The sequence below is a fragment of the Gorilla gorilla genome, chromosome 14 (genome assembly GCF_029281585.2).
Source record: "Gorilla gorilla gorilla isolate KB3781 chromosome 14, NHGRI_mGorGor1-v2.1_pri, whole genome shotgun sequence".
Classification (NCBI taxonomy): Eukaryota; Metazoa; Chordata; class Mammalia; order Primates; family Hominidae; genus Gorilla; species Gorilla gorilla.
The window spans coordinates 32,415,751-32,423,151 of NC_073238.2; positions in this window are offsets into that span (position 1 = coordinate 32,415,751).

The following is a 7,401-nucleotide window of genomic DNA, read 5'->3' on the forward strand; positions in this document are numbered from 1 at the left end:
TAAAGTTTATTTATAAAATATTATAAAAACAAGTAAACAGAACATTAATAATAAAAAAAGATTTTCTGTATCTGAAGATTATATTTTCAGAAAACAGAAACAATCTTACCTCTTCCTTCCCTATATGGATTTCTTTTATTTCTTTGTCTTGTGTAATTGATCTGGTTAGGCAATTACACACAATGTTTTCAGCATTTGTAATTTTACATCAAATCCGTCCATTGTAACACATTGATTGCTACTTTTCAACTTGTAAACCTGGACATTTATTACTACTCTTCCTCCAGTACAGAAGTCCATGGCGCAGTGTGGGCCCTACTGTGCCACAGTCCAGGCCACAGCTGGGCGGAGGTTCTCTCCTGCAAGGGTCCGCGGCTCTGCGGAGCAAGAGTTCTCCAGTGCCTTAGTCCAGGATGAGGCAGGGGTGAGGCTCCTTCAGTAGCTCAGTCCAGGGCACAGCCCTGCGAGGGTCCTCCTGTGCAGGAGTACACGATGCTGCGGGGTCCTACTGTGCCTTAGTCCAGGATGCGAGGGGGCTGGGTCCTCTGGTTCCTTAGTCCAGGATGCGAGGGGCTGGGTCCTCTGGTGCCATAGCCCAGGGCGCAGGGAGGCTGGGTCCTCTGGTGCCATAGCCCAGGGCGCAGGGAGGCTGGGTCCTCTGGTGCCATAGTCCAGGATGCGAGGGGCTGGGTCCTCTGGTGCCATAGTCCAGGATGCGAGGGGCTGGGTCCTCTGGTGCCATAGTCCAGGATGCGAGGGGCTGGGTCCTCTGGTGCCATAGTCCAGGATGCGAGGGGCTGGGTCCTCTGGTGCCATAGTCCAGGATGCGAGGGGCTGGGTCCTCTGGTGCCATAGTCCAGGGCGCAGGGAGGCTGGGTCCTCTGGTGCCTTAGTCCAGGTCGCGGGGAGCTGGGTCCTCTGGTGCCATAGTCCAGGGTGCGGTGGAACAGGAGTCCTGCGGAGCAGTAGTCCAGGGCGCGCTGGGGCGTGGATCCTCAGGTGCCACAGTCCAGAGCGCGACAGGGCGGGATTCCTGCCTTGCTATATCCAAGGTGCAGCGGGGCGGGGGTTCTCTTGTGCAGGAGTCCAGGACGTGGCAGAGCCAGAGTCCTCCATGTAGGAGTCCTCCGGTGCTGGAGTCCAGAGCACAGTGAGGCTGGGTCCTCCCGTGCCATAGTGTAGGGCATGGCGGGACAGGGATCCTGCCCTGCGATAGTCCAGTGCTTGAGTCCGCAGTAAGGCAATGGTCCTCCAATGCTGGAGTTCACGGCGTTGTGGGGTCGGGGTCCTTCGGTGACTTAGTCCAGGGCGTACCAGGGCGGGGGTCCACAGTTGCCATAGTGAGGATCCTGGAGGAGGGTGGTTCCTGCCTTGCTGTAGTCCGGGGAGCAGGGGGCAGGGATCCTCTCTTGTCAGAGTCTCTGGCGCGGGGTGGGGGTGGAGGTGGGGGTTTTCCTATGCGATAGCCCACGGGTCGGTGAAGCCGGGTCCTCCCATGCCTTTGTCCAGGGCGCAGGGGGGCGAGGGTCTTCGGTGGTGGAGTCGGCGGAGCGGCAGGACGGGGGTCCTCCAGTGCCATATTCCAGGGCGCGGCGGAGTGGGGGACCTGTCCTGCAGTGGTCCAGGGCATGTGGGAGTGGTGGTCATGCTGTGCCTCAGTCCAGTGCGCAGTGGGACGGCGGTCCTGCTGTGCAGTAGTGCAGGACGCGGTGGGGCAGGGGTAGTCCAGAGAGCGCCGTGGCAGGCGGTCCTCCAGTGCTGGAATCCAGTGCAAGGCGGGTCAGGGGTCTTACCGTGCCGAAGTCGGTGGCAAGGGTCCTCCCGTGCCATAGTCTAGGGAGCGACGGGGCAGGGTTCTCTAGTGCAGGTGTCCAGGGTGTGGCGGGGCAGGAGTCCTCTTGTGCAGGAGTCCAGGACGTAGCCGAGGAGTCCTCCAATGCCAGAGTCCAGGGCTCTGCGGGGCCGGGTTCCCCCATGCCAGAGTGTAGGGCGCGTTCAGGTGAGGGTCTTGGCGTGCAGTAGTCCAGGGTGCGGTGGGGCAGGGGTAGTCCAGACCTCCATGGCGGGCGTCCTTCTGTGCAGGAGCCCAGTGCCTGGCGGATCGGGGGTCCTTCCGTGCTGTAGTCCAGGGCACGGCAAGGTGTGTGTCCTCTGGTGCCCTAGTCCAGGGGGCGGCGAGTCAGAGGTTCTCCCGTGTCTTGGTCTAGGGCCTGGCAGGACTGGGGTCCTGGAGTCCACGCGGTAGCCCAAGTTGCCGCAGGACCAGGTCCTCTGGAACCACAGTCCAGGGCGCTGAGGGGCAGGAGTAGTTCAGGGCGAGCCAGGGCCCAGGTCCTGGGGAGACAGAGTCCAGGGTGTGGAGGGGTGGGGGTTCTGCAGTGCACAGTCCAGGACACCGCGGGGCGGGGCAGGGCGGGGATCCTCCGGTGCCTTAGTCCGGGGCTGAGCCGCGGGAGAGGTCCTTCAGTAGCATAGTCTAGCGCACGGCGTTGCAGGTGTCCTCCAGTGCCTGAGGCCACGGCAGGTCCCGGGTCCCACTGTGCTCTAGTTCAGGGTGGAGCGGGTCTGAGGTCTTCTCCTGCCTCAGTCTAGGGCGCTGGAGAGCGGGGATCCTCTGGTGCCGGAGTCAATGGATCCACGGGTCCGGGTCCTCCCATGTCTTAGCCCCGGGAGGGGAGAGGCGGGGGTCCTCCTTTGCCCTAGTCCAAGGCATTGTGAGGCCCCACTCCTGCATTCTTAACTGTCTGTGCCTCTGCCGCCGCGGGGGAAAACTGCACCATCTCAGGCAAGCCTAACAGAGCAGCTGTCCTTAAAAGATTCCCAGTTGAGTGTGGTTCGGAGCAGGCCTGAGAAGTGCGCCCTTAGATGGCTTCAAGGGCTCTGGGCAGTGTTTAAGGAATCCAGCTGACCTCAGTTACTCCAAGCCCTTTTCCACTCAGCAGAACTTCTGGCCACGGGGTCCCCTATCTGCGGGGCCCTTCTATCATCCCAGATCCCCACAGGGTGGACTCCCTGTCATCCTCACAATCTCAGCTCAGGCCTTATTCATCACCGCATTCCTGGCACCAGGCCTGGCCCATGAGAAATGGGTCAGATTAAGAGCTAAATGTGTTTTCATGGTCACTTGTTTTCTTCAGGCCTCCCTTCTTTGTGCCAGCATCTTTAACCAGTTTTTGGTTAAAGTTTTCAGCAGCTGCATGCAGTTCCATTTTTCTTACCAGGTAAGAGACATAGCTTCATGAAAACAAAGGAAGAACCCTTGTGACCAGAGAACTCCCAGTCCTCTCCCTGCATAGGAAAACTGGACTTCTCCGGAGGGTTCCAGCTCCTGGGCAAATCTCTAGGGCCACTTAATTGGGCTGTCCCCCACCTTTGTTTCTGGTTTTGAAGGGGCCAAGGTTGGGAATCCTTTCTAAGTCTCTACACATGGAGCCCTTCTTTGGTGGGAAAGTCTTGACATATACCAGGATTCTCATTGACCTTTCAGAGCCTTGAAGAATCCTGAGCTGCTTTGGCTTCTGTTCCTGGAAGAGAGGCCACTGAACTGCTCTGGAGCTGGAGTTCAGGTTCAAATATTCATCACTGTTACTAAGCCTTTACACAGCATGTGATTTCTTTCCGGCAGGCTCATGGTCACTTAGGTTTGCTTGTATGTAGATGGAGGGTCTGCATCCTCATTCAGGTAACGCCCTCAGCCTTTCATGCTGAGATTAGCCATTTTATTTGTAACTCACTGTACAATCCATTTGCTCTTCCAGTGTCCCTTAGAAGGATGCAGAGTATTCTGTAGAATGCCATAGAGACCTGGATTTAGGGAAAATATTTGACCAAAAGTCTGCCAACTCACATGAGTATCTCCCCACAACTTGTACAGTGCTAGTCTCTGGGTATATAGTAAATGAAACCGTGCCTGAGCAGATGTTACAAACACCCTCCCCTGAGAGACTCCAGGGCTGCTTTATTCAAGCAAAACGGTGTGCTCTAATAAACTCAGTGTTGGGAGAAACAAGTTTTCATTCCAGCTTTCTCAAAAACTCCCTTTGTGACTTTAGACATAATAATAACACTACCTAGCTAGTGAACACCTCTGCCAAGAAATATCATGATCATTGCCTGAGTTGTAGTTCTCACAGTAGTCCTGCAGGACAGCTGCTGTTACTGCTTATTATGCAGATGGGCAACCTGAGGCTCAGATGGAGTTAAGTGGCTTAAGTGGTAGCAACAGAGCCAGGATTTGAACCCAGGGCTGCCTGATCACCAAATAAAATTGTACTCAACACGATGCACTTAACTTTTCTGGCCTCATTTCTCTCACCTGTAAAAATACAGGTTTCAGATGTTTGTAATATTTTACCTGTGGTTGAAAGAGTTACCAGCCCTTCCTTGATCACCCGTGGTAAGACCCATGAGCCTCTGAATATAATTATAGAAAACATTTGGAGAGGGATAGAGAGAGACAAGATCATGCCTCCTTTGATAATGTCAAATTTTCAGTGCACGAAGCCATACATAGTGCAGTTTTCTAGCTTCCCTTTCACACATGGCATTGAAGAAAGTAAATTAAGCAACTCAGCTAACACTGGGAATGCAGCAGAAGTAATCGAGTTCAGTGCTGGGAGACAGTTGCCATGATATTCCAACATGGACACCAGGATCACAGTCGATGACTATGCCCTCCCTTGAAGATGGTGGCTTGCCTCTCTTTCTGTAAGCAAATGTCATGTCATAACAATATTAAACAATTAAAAGTAATGTCCCCATCGTCTTCTACACTGCCTTTGAATTATTATTTTAGATCTGCCAAAATAAATTGCAAACTCATTAACAAGAAAGGGGGGTGCATGCATCCCTGCCTTCCTGAGTAGTCTCTTCACCCAAAGACAAAAGGGTGACCAGCCTCCATCTGGGATATTCAAAGACACGGTCACCCTGCCATGCAGCCTGAGGCTGGCGAAGGTCCAATCCCCTTTTTAAGAAGCTTGTTAGATGAGCTCCTTAAACATACAACCACAAAGGAGAGGCACAGCCGGTGTGAGCGAGGCTGATAAGATGGGCATTTTGTCTGCTTCAAGGTTAGAATGCAACTTGTCTATCAAAATGTGGTTATCTGACCTCCACAATGCTGCAGTCCAGCTAAATCATGCAAATATTCATCCACCATTTACTATGGATAAAACAATAATGTGCTGTGGGGAATCCAATTACACACACACACACACACACAAAAGTGCACACACATGCATGCACACACACTGCTCCTGCTGTCTCAGAGGTTCCAGGCTGGCAAGGAAGAAGTGCAAACATTAGTAGGTAAGTCCACTAGCAGGAGGAATGTGATAAGTAGATCCAACAGGGTACAACACAGTATGATAGAAGCAAACAAGGTAGAAATGAGTTCTGACTCCCTTTCACTTATGAAACTGATTATGGAATATTGTATGAAAGCCTTGCCTGAATGAATCTCATATTTTCCAAGTGTTTTCTGTCCCAGTGATTGGAGCTTTTATTCATTTATACCATTGTCCAAAAGGAAAATACAGGAGATTTTCCTAAGACCATCCTCTGTCTTATCGCTCATATCATATCCCCAAACATCACCAAGCCCTGCCCACTTTTACCTACTCGGTTTCTCTCCAGTTGCTCTGTTTTCTCCATATGCACTAGTGACACCTTGGCTACATGAAGACCACCAGCAGCAGCCAGGACAACCAGCACCCTGTGGAACTGCATAGCGTGCATAGAATGCGTCCTCCCTTCAGTCGGCTTGGGTCAGCTTAGGTCATGGGCCACTTGGACTGACAGCAGTTTCCACAGAAATGCCTCAAGATGATAGAATAATCCAAATCTCTTTGCATGGGGCATGGTGTGGCTATCTGAGAAAATCCTGGCTTTTATAGGAAGGAGAAAGAAGAATGCTTCTTGAGGGGAAGAAACCAACAGGAATGTGCCTCAGGGAAATGTCACCAGAGGAGAGTGAGCTGTAATGAGTATTTTGGCAGATTGCATGTTTCTTGTGGTTCTTGTGTTCCTTGGCCCTGCACAGAGCTACCATTTACTCATTTGACAAATATTTGAGTAGTAGACTCCAGGGTTCAATAGTGAGCAAAAATGCACAGAATTTCTTCTCTAGTGGAGCTGAGAGTCTTACAGAAAGAGGTGATGTTAGTCACAGAACTATGTAATAAGGGAAAGTTCAGCAGACCCAGGGGTGCTGCAAGAGCCTGGGAAGGTGGACTGACCCCAAGAGGGAGGCAGGAAAGGTTGCCCCCGGGAAGCAGCACTTGAGCTAAAATCAGGGAGAAAACTAGGCAAAGACACAGCATTCAGGAGGAGGTAGAAGCTGGCCCATGAGGATGGTGGTGTGGAGAGGTGAACCAATACCCAGGTCTTGGATTTATTGTTGAGCTGCGGAATTAACCAGTGCTGGCTCTCTCCCAACCTCTGCACTTCTTGTTTTGTGAGGTTTTTTTTTTTTTATTTAAAAGCTAGTATGAGTTGGGATCTGTTGCTTTTCTGAGACCCCATCCTGTGAGGTAGACAGGGGGCCTCACTGTACTCTGGGGGAGCTAAAGATGGAGAAGAGTTTTAGAGTGCCTGGAGAAGAGGCCCTTTAATAGGTCATTTAAGAAGAGGGTGCTACCGCTAGACTGCCCAGATTCACTTTCTGGCTTTGTGACCTTGGGCTCTCTGTGTCTGTTTTCCAATCTGAACAATGGAATAATGATAGTATCTGCCTCTGCCTGCAAGACCCTGTCCTATCAGACCAACTACCTTTTCACTAGAACTCTCTTCCTGCACTGTACCCCAACTGGACCCTCATTAACACTTAAAATGGGCATGTTCCCTTTTCTAGATTTTGCTCAAGACATTTCCCTCATCAGAATTAACTTTGGTCCATCTCCCTCTATTGGAATTCAACCCATTCTCCAGAAATCAGTTCAAATTTTATCACCAGAATGCCTCTCTCAATTACACCAAGCCTCTTTTATACTTTGTGCCATTTCTGCCATGATTTCTTATGTTTTCCTTTTTCACTACATATTGGTACAGGTACATATGATCTCCACTTCCACTGAAATGTGAGGTTACTGCGGGCAGTCCCTATGGGTATAGTCATATCCCAAGAGTCCTGGGCAGAGGGTCCCCCTCTTGCACCCAGGTTGGAGTGCAGTGGTGCAACCAGAGCTTACTGCAGCCTTGACCTCCTGGGTTCAAATGATCCTCTCACCTTAGCCTTTCCAGTAGCTGGTATGAAAAGGCGAGCACCACCATGCTTGGCTAATTTTCATGTTTTTTGTAGAGATAGGGTTCCACCATGTTGCCTTGCTTGGTCTCAAAGTTCTGAGCTCAAGCAATCCACCTGCCTCAGCCTCTCAACATCCTGGAATGACAGCATGAGCT